An 18,444-nucleotide genomic window follows, 5' to 3' on the forward strand; every position below is an offset into this window, starting at 1 on the left:
AATGTGATTTATGCCATTGGAATAAGTTTCTACTTTTCAGCCATAGTAGTACCAGCATAACCCAAAAATGCAGAAATTTTATTTCCCAGTTGCAGGTTTCTGAACTCCTGAATGTTTTCCCTTTACAAATCTTGGCTCAAAGAAAAGTCTCAACAGTTTGGAGAACTGATGAGTCTTGTGGCTCTGTTTTATTTCCCTCATCTTCTGCCAAAGAGACTGGTCTAATCTTTAATTATTACCTAAACCACTTTTCCGATTTACTGGAACAACTTCAAAATGAATGCAAGTGTCTCTGGGCTGGCTCCGTTACGTATATCGCTGGCTGTAGTGTTTTCTGTACCTTCCCATAATGCATGTGCTTGTCTTGGGGCAGAAAAAGTTTGAGAACAGTTTAAAGATTCCACCAGTGTTTGCAGTAAGTGAAAGAAACGCTCTTTCTACCCAGGCAGACATGTAAGTGCGTACTTTAAGAGCAGCACTTGGCCAATTTTTTTTATTAATGTAGTCCAAGCATGGCTCAGTTGGTCTGAGGACATTTCTGGATGGAAAATATTGTGCAGGTTGTGCTCCTTTGGCCATCCTTTGTGTGCCCAGTCCCAGCATCTCCCCAGAGATGGTCCGTGCCATGACAGATGCTGGTGATGGGCTGCTGAACGCAACCCTGAGACTCCTGTGCTACCCTTCCTCATGCAAACTGAGTCGAAGACTTACAGAGACACTGATGGGAGTTTATTGCCATTCACTTTATAGAAAATTGAATGTTTGTGTATACGAGGCGTCGCTGAAGAGCTCAGCCAAGAGCTGTTGTCCTGGCAAGGCCAGGCATGTTCTGGGCCTGCTGATTCGTAGGCGGGAATTGCCCACATTCTGCAAAATGAATTGCTACCTGAGACTGCCATGAGCTGTGAACTCTCAGAAATCACCTGCCCCTCCAGGGCAATCTGTGTTACCAGATCTTTCAAAATAAGATTTCAAGTGTTTTGCAATAGTTATCTTTGAGGGATGAAGGTTTCTGCACTCAAGTGTGCACTGACCTTGAAGTTTTTAATGCAAAATTGTAAAATGGAACTTCTTCTCATACCACGACTTTTAAATGTCCTGGAAATCATTCCACGGAAACTTATATATGTGCATGTGACAATACAGAGTCGAGTAACTGAAAAAAAACCCCCTTGAGTGAAACAGAAATGGTTTCAGTCTTGTGTTTTTCTTTAATAGCTTCTGAAGAAGGGGAAATAATTGACTACAGCTTCTATCATGAAGAACATGTATTTATGTGTATATTAATCATTAACATGATGCATAATAGGGTGCATCGCATTGAAAGAAAAGGCGAAGGAGTGATGTCTCTGAAACCCTACGATGCGTTATGTCCCCATCTGCAGACTGAAGTTTCACCAGGCGTTTGCACGCCTCCAGGTTGCAGCGTGGACACTGTGCCCATGGGGTCCCCAGGACCTTCCAAAGTCCTTCTCAGCAGCTCTGTTTTCAGTGGTGTGGGCAGCAGATGGCCACAAATGAAGGAGAGGCCGGAGCTGTGGGTGGTCAGTGCTCACTCTGAACATCTTCTGCTTTCCTGGCTGCTCACGGTAAGTATATCTCTACTAGCTTTAAAAGTTCACACTCCTGCTGAATGTGTTTCCTTCCAAGCCTGCGTGTGTATTAACCTGATTTTTTCTTAATTGAAATCACATGGGTTTTAATGTCTTTCTGTAATATGTCCCTGTCCGCAGTAGATAAAAATCTCACCCTATTAGATATTGCCACCAACTCAGCACATTAATATTCATCATTACCTTTTGTATGCTGCCTTTCAATTAATTTCTAGCCCACATGAAAGTGCTTCTATCTAAGCCTATTTAATTAGTTTTCAAGGTAGAATTTCTCCGAGACAGTATCTGCCACTTCACTCCAGATATAATATCGATTCCTTGAATTTGCTTTGATAAGTCTATTGAAAAAAACAATCAGGTTTGGTTAGCAAGATATATTTTTGATAACTTCTACTGTCAGTGCTTTTCTGAACTGCTTAAGAATGAAAAGCTCTCAGTCATTCCTGGGGTGGAGCGAGAGTGCCTCAAAACCCACGTTATTGTGGGGAAAAAGTCTCGACAGTGTTATCAGCCTCCCTGTGCCATGACCAGTGGGAGCAAGAGGGTTAAATGTTGCCCAAGCCACATATTTGCCATAAAACCTCTTCTTAGATCCCGATTTGTGCTTTAAAAGAGAGTAGGGAATGAACAGCTAATATTTTAATTTTCAAACAAGTAGTCAGTGAATGATGGAAAGATTGTAGCTCTGCTGTGTGTATAGCTGATACACGCTTAGTACGTTGTGCTGGGCAGCTCAGAGACGGGGTGGATTGTTTTTTAAGCAGAAGCAGCTTGCAAAAACGTACATAAATTTGGGAAGATGCGCTGTGTAATGTACCTCATTATAGGATGTAGCTGATGGAACAAGAGTGTTTGGGCTTGGGTATGCAGCCTGTGTGACGGAGGTGCTGCTTACAGGCTGTGTACGACCATCCCATCTCTTTGCTGTGAGCTTCAATAGCCACATTTACGGTGGTCCTGTGCATATAGATCATTAAACTTTTTCTCTCCCTTGTTGTCTATGCTGCATTTGAACCCTTCACCTCAATCATAAGAGAATATATCAGTGCATGACCACTACAGAGCCCTTCCTTCTGACATTTCTCAGACAACAAATAACTAGCATTCAATGTCACTCTAGCTGGCTTTCAGAAAGATTTATGGTTTTTGTTGTTGAGCTAGATATTATAAATAATGACTTTACTTTAAGTAAAAAATTATTGGACAGATGCTGCCTTCATGTCAAGTTTGATTGAGTAAATGCCAATGAAAAGTAGTTCTTCATAACAGATTCATCTTCTGACATAGAGGATATCGTTGTATCCTTGACAACAAAGCTAAAAAGAACAGCAAAACAAATGTACTCGTTATGTTGGCTGAAAATTAAGTGGACCAAACCTGGATTGATCACTTCCTCATTGCACAGTTCAGTAGCTGTCAGTGTCCTCTGCTCACCTTTCCTTTCAGTGTTCTCGCTATTGTATTTCAAAAATAACAAGCAAAGCGATGAGACGGCTGAGATTGGGAGACAAAAAACATGCCAAGAATATAAGAAAAGAACTTGATATAAGCATTAACCCAGTGAGCTTGTCTATAAAATTCACCTTCTGAAGCAATGAGCACAGCATTTACATTTACAGATATAGCTATTATTGATGGCTCTTCATCTAACAGGTACATTAGTTCCTTTCTTGATTTGGTTTTATATATACTCACAATCTACAGTACACATATATATATGTGTGTGTATATATATATGTGTGTGTTTTATATATACACATAATCCACCTCTACAAACATAAGTTTGTAGAGGAACAGGCATATTGTTCAGTCTGTAAGCTTGAAGGGCTGAACTTCTGCCAGATGTTGGCTGTGTAAGATTCACTGCCACTAAATGTTTTAGGGGAAAAAGTAACGAGTTCTCAGCAAGGTCAGAACCGTTATCAACCTGTATAGCTGGTGGATTGTGCTTTAAGTACTATTTGTATTAATAAAAATCTGCTTGTTACATGGCTGGTCATGTCAAGTCATCCAGGCAGGTGTAATGTGGGTGATTAAACTTCCACCAATTAAAGTTTAGGGGTCAGTTCAGGATCAGAAGGAAATTGGAGCAAGGCGAAAGACCGTTCACGAAACATGTTTGGGAATGACTTGGTCTCCACAAGGGTGGTCTGGTTTGTGAGCTGCCATGTCACCCTCCAAGATGATTCCTACTGTACTTCATAGGAGTCGTCATCTTGATAGTAAAGAGCATTAAAGAAGGTCCTAAATTATTTAGTGTTGACTATATACTGCACGTAGTGCAGATCAGAAGTCATCTGTGTTACGCCGCATTTCTGAGAGTAGGAGTATGTTGTGCTTATGGTAGGAGAGGTACTTGCTAGGACTTTTCTTGGGGTCTGATGGAGCTGCACATTCCTTAGGGTGATGCGAATGTCTCTTTGATGCTTTGCTTGTTTGTGGGAATTGTGATTCGGCTTCAGATCCCCCAAGTACTCTTTAAGCCATGCCTTGTGGAAAGGACAGAGGTCTTCCAAGCTGAAAGCTGTATATTATCTTTGAGTGGGTACCAGCCAAAAGGTTTGATATGTGAATTGCTACCCATTATTGCTCACAGTCAAGGATATGTAAAGGTGAGGGGCAGCAGCCCGGCACAGAGGTGGAGTTCAGGAGGGAACGTGAGGAGCACAGAAGGAAAGATAGGAGGCTGCAGGGATGACCCAGATTTTCAGAAGTGAGGGAACCTTCACAGCCAATATCATGTATTTTATTAGCAATTGGCCAAGATTTTGCCCTTCCTCCTGAAGCACGGGGGAAAGATTCGTGCTGGCCTCCTCTCGAGCACTGTGCAGAAGAACAGGCAGCTGCTTTATTCTCTTTGTTTAAGAAAACTGTCACCATGGTGTTTTGGTGCACAGTTAATGAAAATTGAGTTAAAGGCTAATGAGCCAGTTATAAGCAAGAGTATAAGCTCATTCCCAAAATTTAACTATGGACTTAATCAAGGAGATTTACAGCATCCATTTGAAAAATTATTTACGTTTCCTCTGGTGACTTGCTATTAATGTAGCATAAATCAGTAATAAATGAATTCCAAACTCTTCCAAGACTGTACAAACTATAAAAAGTCATAGGAGGCAGTTCACAAATAGGTGTCTGGGACACACGTGTGGGCAACGGCGACTGCAGCTTTCCAAACATCCTGGGACTGTGTAACCCATTGCCTTGGACATTTCTAAAACCAGGCAACAGAAGTGGCGGGTCTTCTGGTGATTGCTGGGGTGGGACTGTGCACACAGGTATGGAGCTGTGTCTGGGGAGCATCTGCACATGTCCTCTCTCCTTCTCCTTCCATCCCACCCTCCCTCCATCCCCTGTCCTCACCCTTTCAATGCACAGCCCTGTTTGTAAAGGCCCAACAATCCCTTACAGCTAATGGACAGACTCCCATTAACTCCCAATGTGCTCTGGAGCAGACCCTAAAGGCACAATCTCACTCTTAACTTTGCTGTACGAAAAGGTCGTTCCTGTAACACTAATAACGTACAAATACCCATTTACTTTGAATCGCAAAGACATTTTCCATTGTTATTCTCAGGTATTTGAAATATGTCCTGTGTGCGTGGTGGGTGGGCAGCGAAAGCCATCACACCAAGGGGATGGTGCCTTCCTGACAAGTTTTCTTGTTTCTTCTAGAGTTCAGTGACTCCTGTGCACCCGCCAACCTCGCCGCACCGGCGATGGATCCTGCACATATACAGCCTGAGTCCACCGCACAAAGGACTTCAGTCGTCCAGGCATTAAACACACCCTGGTTCCTCCAGGGAAATAATTTTTATACAATGCCCAAGCACCGAGTACATCACCTGCAGCACCGTGAGGGTCAGGGGGAGGTAATGGTCGTGGGGGGGAGGTCAAGAGGGGTTTGTGTGTCATTAGGAAAAGCTGCTGAACTGCCAGCTGTGGTATTGTGGTTTTCCAATTTAGTGAAACAACATTTTGACAGAAAAAGCTGAGGGAGCTTTCATAGCCATTCCCCAGTCTGCATGCCCTTAATTCAGCATGGCACAAAAGTGGATGTCGGCTTGCTTTGAAGCTAGGGAGATTTGACTCCATTTTCAAGGTCTCCCTGGTACCTCTTGTCTCTGAAATCCTCTGTCTGGGATTTTATTGCATGAAATCTCTGCATATGCTTCCTCCCTAGTCACTGCCGATGTGCTTAGTGCTTCCCATGGACAAGAAACTGCCTCTACAGCAGGATGGTGTCAAATGCAGAGCTTCAGGTAGGATGCATGGACAGCAACGGTGTGTCTATGGAAAACGAAAAGGAGCTGCAATGGGGAGAAGGACTACTGTTATGTTAGCTGTGCCAGTGAGCGTGGTAGTCAGGCATCTAGCAGCAAAACAACCATGACCGTTCCTTAAAAATGAACTAAAACTTGACAGCCGACAACCTGACAAACCTTTTAGGAACACAGTTTCTCATTAGCACAGGCTAAGGGCTCCTGTCTCCAGCAATGCCAAGCATAAAGTTGGTGAAGTTAAGACTTAGGTCTTTAAACTTAAAGCTTAAAATGTAAGGTTTTATCTCTTTTCTAGTCCTGCTTGCTATTTTTCCTTCTTGCTGTTACTTGTTTAACTGCCCTATTTGACACTTCAGAGTGCATTGGATGGAGGTGGGTAGGGATGGCAGAGGAGATTTTAAATTATCTGTGCAGGTGGGAAACAGAGCCCTAGAAAGGCCAAAATTCCCGTATGAGGAAATTTGGGTTTTCAGGAATTTGACCTAGAACTGATAGTAGAAAACAATCCCCAAATAAGAGCAAAGAAATGCTGGCTTTAATGCTTGCAAATGTTGTTTGTAGCTCACTGTGTGACTACAGCTGAGAGCAGTCGGGCTCCTCAGCAGTGCAGAGAGCTGGGGCTGAGCTGAGCAGACCCTGCCCATGGCATGGAGGTGCCGTGGCTTTCTGCCTCCAGGATCAAAAGATCCTCCAGGATCAGAACCTTGCCATGCCAGGTTTACGTGAACAACTGTAATGCAACAAAACACCAAAAATATGAAGTTTTTGGACTTGAGGTGGCTCTTAAAGATTGGAGAATGGCTGCAACAGTAAACTAAATCTATACATTAGTACCTATTTACTTTATCCTCATATATCTCATTTCGGAGCGTGGTTTGTGCCAAGTTGCAGCTCCTTCAGTGAGGCCAGTGTGGGAAGAAAATTTGACGCCCAAGGAAGAGCTAGTTAAAAGAATATGGCCTTACACAGAGAGCTTAGCTTGGTGATTTGCTGAATTGTTGTTATGATTATTTGGAAAATCTGATAATGACTTAGTTTAAAATGCATCAAATGTTCTTGGAGCTTGCTAACTGATTGTTGCGAAAATAATCATTATGGTGCATTATGCTGAAGTGTTTGTTTTATACTAATTGTTCTGACCTTCTTCATCTGTATTTGATGAGATTTCTATGCATAATTAAAAGGCCCTCCAGGAAAAAAAAAAGCAGTCAGCAAACTAATCTATAGGACAAGTAAATGCAGATCATTCCTATCACCTTAATTCATTTAAAATTCAGTCTTCCTTCTTCTTTAAGATTTTTCCTTCATCAGTGCTTAGTATGAGCTAATTATAAGCCACTTTAGCCCATTATTAAGATGCATGCAGACTTTTTTTCCCCATCTTGAAGCCTAAGTTTTTCAATTCCTTATATTTTAAGGCACCCAGATATTTCTTTAGGAAACAGAGCAGTGGGTGGAGGCTGTATCCTCTGCACTGTATCCTGCACACCTTGCAGGGGCCACTGGGTGCAGGGTGGCTCTGGCCAGTGCTGCTGCTGCCGCTGCCTGGACATCCCTCTGTTATTTCTGGGGCACGGGAATGAACCTAGAGGAAAATATTTTGTTTAGGCTCTATTAAAACAACCGAGCTGCATATATTGAGGGGAAATTTAAATTGAAAAAAAATAACCATCTTATGCCTTCAAGATGGAAGTTCAAGTTTGGCAGGTCCTTTCTTACAGGTTTGGATTCAGGGTCTCCAGGAAAAGCCACTTGCATGAGGCTAATGTGTTATGCCTTTGGAAGAAAAAAATGCTGTTTTGCATGCGGTGTCCTGTGTCTCTGAAGAGTGTTTGCTCACTGAAGATGCTCAGTTCCCTCTCAGCAAGCTCCCTGGGCCACCAGGGAGGTGTGATGTGGGACAGCGATGTCCCTTGCAGCTCCTGTGGAGGGGCAGAAAGCAGCTAAGGGAGAGATGAAACATGCGGAGATGAGAGGGGAACGAGAGAGGAAAGCTTTCCAGGAGAAAGAGATGTGGAGTCTCACCAGAGCAAGAGAGTAGGCTCGAGGCTCTTTACATCACAAAATCCTCTTGGAAACTGCTTTGCCTTCATCTGCATCCCACTGAATTTCTGGAGATCGTTTAACTGGCTTATTGGTAGTTTGACTGGATCCTGATTATTATTTTTTTAATTTCAATTCAAAGAATATCTGAAGTGATATCTGAAGTGGTGAATTCATCACCAATAATGTGGATATTGTTCCTTACAATAAGGAGAGGAGTTTGGGGGCTGCTTTTTCTTTTTTTGCCTTTGTCTTGCCAACTTTAACTAGGAGCCAACACAAACACAGTGGAGTAGTCCCGAGACTCTGAAAGCTCTGGACTTTATTGAGAATTTCAGTCTGTACTTTCAATTAAGCAAACTACCACTGTAGTGGTAGTTTCTGTACTTTCAATTAAGCAAACTACCACTGAAGTGAACAATAATTTAGCTAGCTTGAAGTCTTAAAAACATGGCTATTTGCCAGCATCAAATCTGCATGGATAGGTGCTTCTGTCCTCGAGTAATCTAGGTATTTCGGTTGTGCCATTCTGTCTAGGTGGTTAAAAACCCAACCAATTTGTTGCCCCATGTTAATCAGCAGATAATTGCACCAGCTGTTTGGCAGCCTCAGCAAAGGGGACTCCTGTAGACAGAAAATACGCGTTGTTATGGGGAGAAAAAAAACCAGTTCAAATTGACATGAATATACTGCGTTGGTTCCTTTCTCTTACGCTCAGATATTGCGGTGTCTTTGGGGTAAGTAGTGTTCCATCTTGTCTCTGTAAAGTGCCTGTCGTCTTGTAGACACTAAAGAAGAAAAGGTACAAGAAATCTCTGGTACACTGTCAATGAGTGGTTAGGGAATAAAAAACTGGTTCAAGATGGAGATCTAAGTAAGGACTAAATCCTGGTAGGACTTTGAGTTTGCTGAGGAGCTTGTAGAGCTCAGCCTTAAGTAGCTGTACTCATATCCCTGAATGAAAGCTAAGTGCTGAGCCCCTATTTAAATAATAAATGCTGTGTGTGACAGATTTTGTCTCCATAATTGGAAATGCACATAAGCACACACATTTCTAAATAAGACCAGGATGTTTTCCAAGGTGTTATAAATGCATATGACATCTACTATGTTCACTAAAGAGAATTAAAGGAGATAGAACTTAAAAAGACAGGAACCAAAGCTGAAAGCTGAGTGTTCAGAGTCAAGTGTCCAACAAACAGTGCCCATGTGCCTGCATAACAAGATTTGCATCTCTTTAGTGTTCTTTCCTACTACAACCTTGACATTTTAAATTGGTCAATACATGTAAAATTGCATCGATTCATTAATTTTTAAAAGCAAACTTTGAAAAGAAACCGAGATGCATTTTAAAGAAAGATGCATCGTTAGAAAGGTTAATTGTTGTTTCAAGTCGCTTGGTAAAATCAATAGGACTTGGAGCTCTAACGCTTTCTGTGCTGGGTTTTTTTGGAGAAGCAGCTAACGGCTATAACTCCCTGCCAGAGCCCAGGAGGTTTGTGCCTCATGAAAACAAAGCAGTGGCTATCTAGGGACTCAGGGCTGGGTCTTTGAGCAGGATAGCTGGATCAAGCTCCTTGTAAATAATGGAAAATAAAGGAAATGTTACTTTTGCAAAGGACAGACTAAGTTACTAGGAGTCTTTGATTCTGTGTGTACATGCGTACCACCCCAAAGCTGTTTTAAAACCCATTGGTGAAGGTTACAGAGACAGTCCCTCAGGAAGCAAGGGGCAGAATTCAGGGGTTTTTATCTGTTCCTCTTGAGGGATGTGTATTGTGGCACAGCATTTAAGGACACGGTTCCTTTTTCCTCCACTGAGGACCCTTTGAAGGGTACAGAAGTGGCAGTGCTCACTCAGCATCTGTGCTCTGGTTTACTTTATGCTGTTTACACAGTCCATGGCTTCAGTGCTCATCTGCTGGGCAGAATTCAGACCTGGGAATCAGGATACAGTTTCTTGGAGGTGGAAGGGCTCAAGCACTTGCCTCAGGATCGAAGTGCTTCATAGATGTGTTTTTGAATAAAGTCTGAGGTGAGAAAACAAACATTTTTTCTCTCCTTTGCACGTGAAAAAAATGGAGAGTCAAAGAGATCAAATGAAAAGCATCCCCTAATTTTGGGTGCCACATTTGGGATGCCATGGTGCTGGTTTTATAGAGAGTTTAGCACCCATGCTCAGAGCACAGCTCCCACTGGTCCTTTCTCCTCCCTTTCCCCAGCCCCTGGCTTGTCCCGACCACCGCCGGCACGATCCTGCCATGGGCTTAGTGCCATCTCCAGCCTGACTTGCAGGAGCATAAATGTGATAACAGCTTTGAGATTGACTTAATTGATTTAAATGATAAAACATGACAGGAGTTCTGTTAAGAACGTAAGTGCATAGCTCTGAAAAGATGAAGCTATATAAAATTAACATTAGCAAGTCAGGAAGCAGAGATTTTGGGGCTCGTCTGGTACTTGCAGCATGAAGAAGTTCAAAGCACCATCGTCAGGGCTTTTCTTTTGTCACCACTCCCACCATGCAGCCGTCCTTCAGGTGTCCTGGTCCCAGAGCTTGTCATCCGAGTAATTCCTCTCTGAGCATCACTTTAACCATGCATCTAATCTGTTCCCGCTGCCCCCAACCCTACGCTGATCTTAGTTAGATGGACTGATACAAAAGCAACAGCTTCGTTCGTCTGAGCTAATACGATGGACTGGAATTATTTAACATCTTTGTGTTCTTGCTCTGTACTGAGTGCATGTAGCACATTCAGTAAATTTTTATATACATGTATCTCTGCATATGTAGAAGGATACGCTGATGAAAGCTTGTGAATGCCAGACTGAATTCAAATTGTTGCTAATGCCCATTGAAACCTTACATATCAGTTTTAATTAGATATTGCTGATTAGATCTAGTTCTAGTGTACCTGGCTTTATCCCCTTTTCCTTGGGATTTAGCTGTAATTTGTATTTTAATAGCCCAATACAGTCCTTTTTTACAGCTCTATAAGCCTGTTCTCAGATTTTATCCCTCCCCCTTTGATGGTAAGTAAAATTCCACAGAATTTTCGTAATTCAGGCATTACTCTGGATTTTTACTCATTGTCCGGTATCTAAGCTTCCCCCAGGCATGCTCTTGGTGAAGACGGAGCCTTCAGAGTATTGGCAACTGTTATCTGTATGAGCAAATGGGCTGATGCAGTGACACACAGGGACGTGAACCAAAACTGGTGATTAACCCAGAGTCTGGTGCTTTCCATGGCAGCAAGCTTGTAGCTCCTGCCTCCCAATGAAGAGCAAAAAGCACATTCTCTTGATCTTAGAGCTTGTTCTGCTTCAGACAATGTCCACTAAGTGTGCTTTGGATGCCACTGGCCCTATATACAGACTCAAAATGGGTTAAGTGATGGATCTGATCTGAGCTTGGATGGAAGGCACCTTTTCTGGTGAAGATTTGGTGCAAATGTGACAGAAGACTTTTGCTGGGAGACAATACCAGAGGAATCCAGGGAAACCAAGTGAGCTTTTACCCCAAACCATCACCGCTGGATTTAGCAATGGACCTTTGTCCTGGGGCAAAAAGCACTTCCCACACCTGGGAGCACAGGTACGCTGTGGCTCTCATATCTCCAGGACTGTGTCACCCCTGCCAGCAAGCCACCCGTATGGTTAGAAGATAGAAAATAAATATTGATCTTCATAATGCCAGCTGAGGATCCATATAAATGGATGCTTGCTAGTGCTGGTGTATGAGAGTGCAGTCCTTATCTTTTGTGTAGATGGTCACCAAGTTTTTATAAATGGAGGCTGTGCTGTTTTCTGAGCTTTACTATAAGCTTACATGGGGAACCAAAGTCTCTTTGGTTTTCGGACAGGAGGAGTCCAGCCTGCTTTCTCTACTGCCTTTGGTTCCTGCAGCCAGAAACAGCTGGCTTTGCTCTGCAGCATGAGCATCCCTGGCAACCACAGCTGCTCAGGGTTTGAGCGAGATGTCTGCTTTATGTGTTCCTGCCTCTGAACCGATACCCCGACTTCCTCGTGTCCCAGACCTTCCGTCCTCACTTGTGTCTTTGCCCTTGTGTTTCCTGGATGACATTATCTTCCATGACACAAACAAGTTATTTCTAGACATCAAAGATTACGGTGTTGGGGGCCAAAACCCAAAAAAACTCCTGTGACATTTTACAAGTTTCATTTCAGTGACTGTAGTCAAAGAGATGAAAGAGGTATTTGTATAAAATAGGAGAAACAAAGGAGTGGTCCCCTACTGATTAGGATGGAGCACATGCTGTTTCTCTCTGTGACCCTTTTGATGTTTGTTTCCACGTTGGTTCCAATTTTTTGTTTTAGTCCTCTATAAATAAAGCATGACTTTTGGAGATACAGTAAAGCAAAAAACCCCAACCCAAACAACAACAGAAAGCTTTAGAGAAAGGCAGAGGGCTCCAGGGACCTAGGAAAATAGGGAAACAGCTTGAAAATCAAAGGCTATATTTTATCTGTCTTATTTCCACAGCAGAAGTCAATGAATTTTAAGTGTGTGGATTGATGGCCAAAAGCCATGGTGTCTATCTCAGCAATGGAGAAGCTACGTGCGTGGAGAGAGAGCTCATTTAGTTGGTTAAGTGAAAGTTTTGTACCTATGGGCAACGATTAATCACTTCCCAGTTTAGTTTGATTCCTCAGTCAAATTCTGTAAGGGCTTCAGTGGAGCTTGGCCACCTCCCTTGAACTTCACAAATTTCAGATTTCTGTGTTAGAATTTCTGTGTTGCAGCCTTTTTGCAGGTTCTGCTGGAGAAGGAGCGGGTGAAATGAATAGCTGCAGAAGTTTATTTCAGTTTCACTATTTTGTTTTGTTGCTCACTGAGATGCAGAGAAGAGTTTCCACCCAGGCAATCTTCCACATGCAGGGAGCAAAGATTGCTTCAACTTAATAGAAACCAGGTCTGCAGAGCTGCTTTGAAGTAAAGCCATAGCTTGGAAGGATGTTTCTTAACACAGGTTGCCCGTACTCATCGGTCTTGGCCTCCTGCAGCACCCAGAGATTTCTACTGCACATGCATCAACTGATTTAGCTAGAAGATGTCTTTTAGAGAACCTTGAACTGCAAATTAGAGGGATTTAACTGGAAGGATGAAGAGACCAAAACCCCCAACAGTCTTCAGATCCAAGGTAAATGCTATGTCTGTCTGATCGTGGGTGACAGAAGTATATGCTATTTGCTGTGATTTTTGAGAGAGGGCTGCTTTTGCTACTTAACTTCAGGAAAGGTGGTTTTACGTTGTATTTTCCACTGTTTTCTTGTGTCCAGGCTTATAGCTCTCATTAGCTTGGGAGGAAGGCAGAGAGAAGTGATACATCCACCAGAGCAAACACTCACAGTCACACCCCAATGGGGGTGAGGTGAGCAGTTCCCAGACCTTTCTTACATCAATGTCAGGGAGCAGCGTGGGCCAGCTGCTGCCTAAAGGATGGGGAACCAAGTGTAGTGTGGCAGGTGGGGTGGGGAGCTCAGCAGCTGGAGCCCATCCCACCATCGTATGGGGCACACGAGCAGAGTGGTGACAGCGACAGTCTGGTGACTGTCAGGCAAAGACAGGCAAAGAGTGAGGTTTAACCAAGAGTTCAAACCGTCAGACAAGTTTGTGGTGATGGGGCAGGTCCAAGGTCAAGCTGGGAAGTCAATCTGCAGGCCAGGGTCTGGAGCACCATGGTCCGTCATTGGGCACAGGCATGGCAGTAGCTTATCAGGGGCCATTAAAGCATATTAGCACTCCCAGGGCCCTGACCATAACGAAATGCATCACAGCTCCAATCTACTATTGCCACGAGATCTGGACTTCATCGTTTTGTCTTATTCTCCTTTAAAACAGCAGCAGGGCACAGCCGTTGGGCTTTCCTCGTTTGCCATATATTTTTGCCTGGACTATTTTCATGCCTTGGATAATGCAGTGTGCTGTCACTGCCAGAACAGATCTGCTCTGTTCCTGGTTATGCTCTCCCTGGGTTGCTTTCCTGCTGATTTTCTGCCTCTTGTCTCTCCCTCTAGCTCCCCAGCTTTCCTTCTCTCTTTGCTGGTCCCTCTGGTTCACACGTCTCCAATACGCTTTATTTTGTTTTCTCTCTCTTTTTGCTTCTGCTCTCGTGCAGCCTCACTCCATTGAATTTCAGCACACTCCTGCCTTCCCCCTTTGCCTTTCAAGCATGAACAGGGAGGTGGGATTTGCTGTAGGCAGGGCGGGTAGGCTTCTCTGCAGCTAACATGGCTAAAATTGGACACAGTGTCTTACTGCTGCCTCAGACTGAAGTTGGTACAAACGCACCCATAAGTAATTCAAAGAAATCCAAGACAGGATGCTAACTTTGACAAGTCCCAGGTCAGAGCTGGCCTTGAAAATCCTTTTTCATTTGGTACCGCTGTGTGTAGCCGGGTGAATTATTCATTTCATTGCAAAACTGAGCTGAGCTGCACTATTGCATGAGTTTGGGTTTGGGTGGGGGTGAGAACAGCAGGGAATGATAAAAGTTGCTCTAGGCAATGTCACTGTGAAGTAAATGTAGCTGAAAGTGGAGCAGAAAACAAGATGGGACTTTGCCACTGCACACGTCTGGTATCATTTTTTCTCCTGGCATTCCCAGGCTGCACATCGTGCATACTTGCTTGCAGCTCATTAAAGAAGCACCTGAACACTCTCCCTGTCCAAATCCTCCTATGTACTAATCCAAAATGCACAGCTGCAAGAGAGGCATTTGTTTCCCTCTGTAATTCTAATAAGTTTTAATAAGCAACTTGAAATGGGTTCCTAATGCAATTCTCTGAATTTCAGCAATCTTAATTATGTTCAGGAAAGAAAAGTCACTGTTTAATCTCAGCATTACATCAGTTTGTATCAATTTGTTCCCAGTATTTCCACTATAATTAGACATTTTTAAAAAAAAGTAGTTGATTTTATACACAAGTATATATATGCACAGACCTGTAAACTGTATCATTCCTCTTTAAAACAAAGGGAGATATATATATATATTCACCAGACTGACTGACTGACACGTCTCCAAGTTTAAGAATATGCTGAGCTTATAACTGCCTACAGTTAGATTCCTTTGGGAAACAGGTCAGAGAGAAGTGTGAATTCATCAGATGCCTCTGAGGCTTGTAAATGCGTAACCTTGTTTTCTAAGGCATGCGTTACTGAAACAGGAACAAAGCAACAGGTGGGGAGATGTAATATTTCACTCCCAGATATACATTTGTTCAGAAAACAGTGATTTTACTAGTGATGTCATGTTATCAGTTAGCACTGGTCAATGTGGTATCATTGCTAAAAGTTTGTTTTAAAAAATAACTTTTCTCTACAAATATTCTACGTGGTGAAAAATCTGCAAGTTTGCAAAGTAGGCTCAAGAGGATTTTTGGCAAAAAAAGTATGAAAGAAATTGTTTTTTTCCAAAAACAGGTTGTCTCCAAAGCAATTCTGTCCTGGATAATTCATGAACGTTTCAGTTAAATTGGTCTGTGAAGTAATAGGAGCTGAAGCATTTTTTTTTTTTCTGTCGTTTTTGTGTAATTGAAGTATGAGAGGTTATGCTACCCTGGGAAGGAAGAATCTGTCTTTTTTACTGTGCTATTAATCATCTTGCAATTATATGCCTAGAGACAGCAGAGAACAGAATCACTGAATCTGGCTAGCTGAAATGGTAGTATTGTGGTCTCTATTTTGGTGAAGAGAATTTCCAGCTATATATCTGGGCTTGTACAGTACTGAAAAAAAAGCTTTTTATAGACTTCATCACAGAAATTTTCCAAAAGCACTTGAACATCAGATTTTGATGATATGTTGGTGACAATGTCTTTTATATACCTGCATCAGAGATAAATGTCCTTTTTTGTGTGTCAAAGAGGCGAATAAGCCATTTCACTTTGCCTACAGTCATGTGGAGGAAAATTAATGACATTTGGTCATAAGACTTGGGTAATACTGTCCAGAAGGCAAAGCCCTTTGAAAGCAGTGAAGCGAAGTTTTCAAACTCTGGGTCTGTCCTCTTTTTTTAATATTGTGCGTACCCTCCGTGGGGCTGACGAGGGAGATGTGAACAGATCTAGCTCTCGGAAAGCCTCATGGCAGTCCGTTTGACCGGGGTGAGAGGTCGAGACTGCTCTGCAGCGCAGTCCCCGTCCAGCAGCATTGTGCTCGTGCATGGGGAGATGTGTCTGAGAAGGTTTGGGAGAGGATGAAGATTGGAGGGCTGTCACTCTTCACACATCCTTATTCTTCCATGAGTCCTGATGCTTGTAAATGAAGAAGTAACAGAAACATGTCTTTACTAACCCCAATTTCTTATGGAAATCAGCTCTATCAGGCTGCAACCCAGCAAGCAGAGCATCATGAGAAGAGAAGCTCCAGACCACCATGTCCAGAGAAGAACAACGAAGCTGGTGAAGGGTCTAGGGCACAAGTCCTTTGAGGAGCAGCTGAGGGAACTGGGACTGTTCAGCCTGGAGAAAAGGAGGCTGAGGGGAGACTTTATCGCTCTCGACAACTACCTGAAAGGAGGTTGTAGCAAGGTGGGTACTGGTCTCTTCTCCCAGGTAACAAGTGATAGGACGAGAGGAAACGTCCTCAAGTTGTGTCAGGGGAGGTTTAGATTGGATATTAGGAAGAATTTCTCCACCGAGAGGGTTGTCAAGCATTGGAACAGGCTGCCCAGGGAAGTGGTGGAGTCACCATCCCTGGAGGAATTTAAAAGTTGTGTTGATGTGGTGCTTAGTGATATGGTTTAGTAGTGGACTTGGCAGTGTTAGGTTAATGGTTGGACTCAATGTTCTTAAAGGTTTTTTCCAACCTAAACGATTTTCTGATTCTATGATTCTAATATTGGGTATTGTACATCACTTGTGCACAGCACTGCACACACTGCAGCTGTACCTTGCAGGCAGGGCTGTCCTCACGGCCCCCCGCTCTGTTCCCCAATGCACAGAGGGAGCTGTAGGAAGGGGGTTTGGTCTCCTGGAGGTGGGTGTAGCTGGGGAAGAGCGTGCCAGCATCCCTGCCAGCATCCCTGCCAGATCGGGGCTGCGAAGCCGAGCTCTGCAGCAGCTCTGTTGCTGGGGGGGTGTCCGCAGGTGGTCACTGGGGGTGTTTTGGAGGCATGACTGTCATACACCGTAACAGGCTACTGTAAGGTTGGTTTGGGCTCCCTGACCTGATGCTACGCTGGGATCTCTTTACACCTCCATGAGCATTTAAATGATCCTTAAAGTGACTGAAACTGCATAAACCCATAATTTCTACCTCTTTGATGGTCCCTTCATGCTGCCAAAGCAACTTTGACATAGCTGGCTGCTAAGAAGCCTGATTGAGTTGTTGAGGCTAAACGGATCGTCACACATCAGCTGAGCCTCAGGAGCTGCTCATGGGTGCGCCTTTCACCATGGAGTAATTTGACTTGTTTAAACCCACTTTGCTGCAGCCTGAGTGAGGCTGAATTAGTCCATTTGTTGCTGTCTAGATGCGCATCCATATGGACAGCTATTCTGGCTCGGCTGACATATGGCATCATGTTGAACCCGACCCTGTGGCTGAGCTCCAAGAACGAGTAGCGCTGCGTCCAAGCTGGCTATCATGGCGAGGTTAATATCTGGGCCCACTTCCTTCTCTGTGCAATTCAATCATCAGCTGTTTATGTTCGTAGCCACATGCACTAAAAAATAGTTTATGGCAGCACTGTAAGAAGGGAACGTGGAGAAAGGCCATCACAATAAACACCCTTCAACACCCATTACCGTGAAGAGCACTAAAGCTTAAGTGACAGCCTAAAAAGAAAGAAGTGTCATCTTTGATTCATGCTGCTGTTGAATTAAGCAATATAATCACTGACAAATCAATCATTACCAGCCATAAACAACTGGTTCGTTAGTCGGCCTTCCTAAAGCAAAGCCGTGGACCATTAATGTGTTACACATTGGGCTGTTAACAGCAATAAGAATCAGCTCAATGCTGTCAGGAGAATTACCAATAATAAAGACCAATTTTTAACATTATGAGATGTAAAGCAGAATCAGAATCAATCAGAATAAATCAAAAGTAATTCTTCCAAGCACAAAGAAATCACTATATTGTAAATATCATTTTGGGAAATATGAGATTCTGGTGGAACATTTTAAACTGCTCAAACAGTATTTTTAGGGGAATATCCTGAAGTAAGCAGAAGTGTCAGCACTTTAAAATTACCATTTTATTGGAAAGAGCACAGACCGTTCTTGAGGGGCTAAATGATATGTTTTAGTAAGACTGACAACTTTCTTAAAGAAACAGGGAAGTTTAGGGCCATTTTTCTGTCACTTGTTCAGTTCCATTATGAGTCATTTTAAATTTTTAAAAACCCACCTTTACTGTAGGTTTTTTGGGAGATCATACTTTGCTGGATATTCACTTGAATCAGAGTAGCATTATCTATGACAAAATAGATGGTTTTTATTAAAGCAAGAGGGAACCTACTTGCAGAAAAGCTGAA

Source organism: Haliaeetus albicilla, chromosome 5, assembly GCF_947461875.1.
Source record: "Haliaeetus albicilla chromosome 5, bHalAlb1.1, whole genome shotgun sequence".
Lineage (NCBI taxonomy): Eukaryota > Metazoa > Chordata > Aves > Accipitriformes > Accipitridae > Haliaeetus > Haliaeetus albicilla.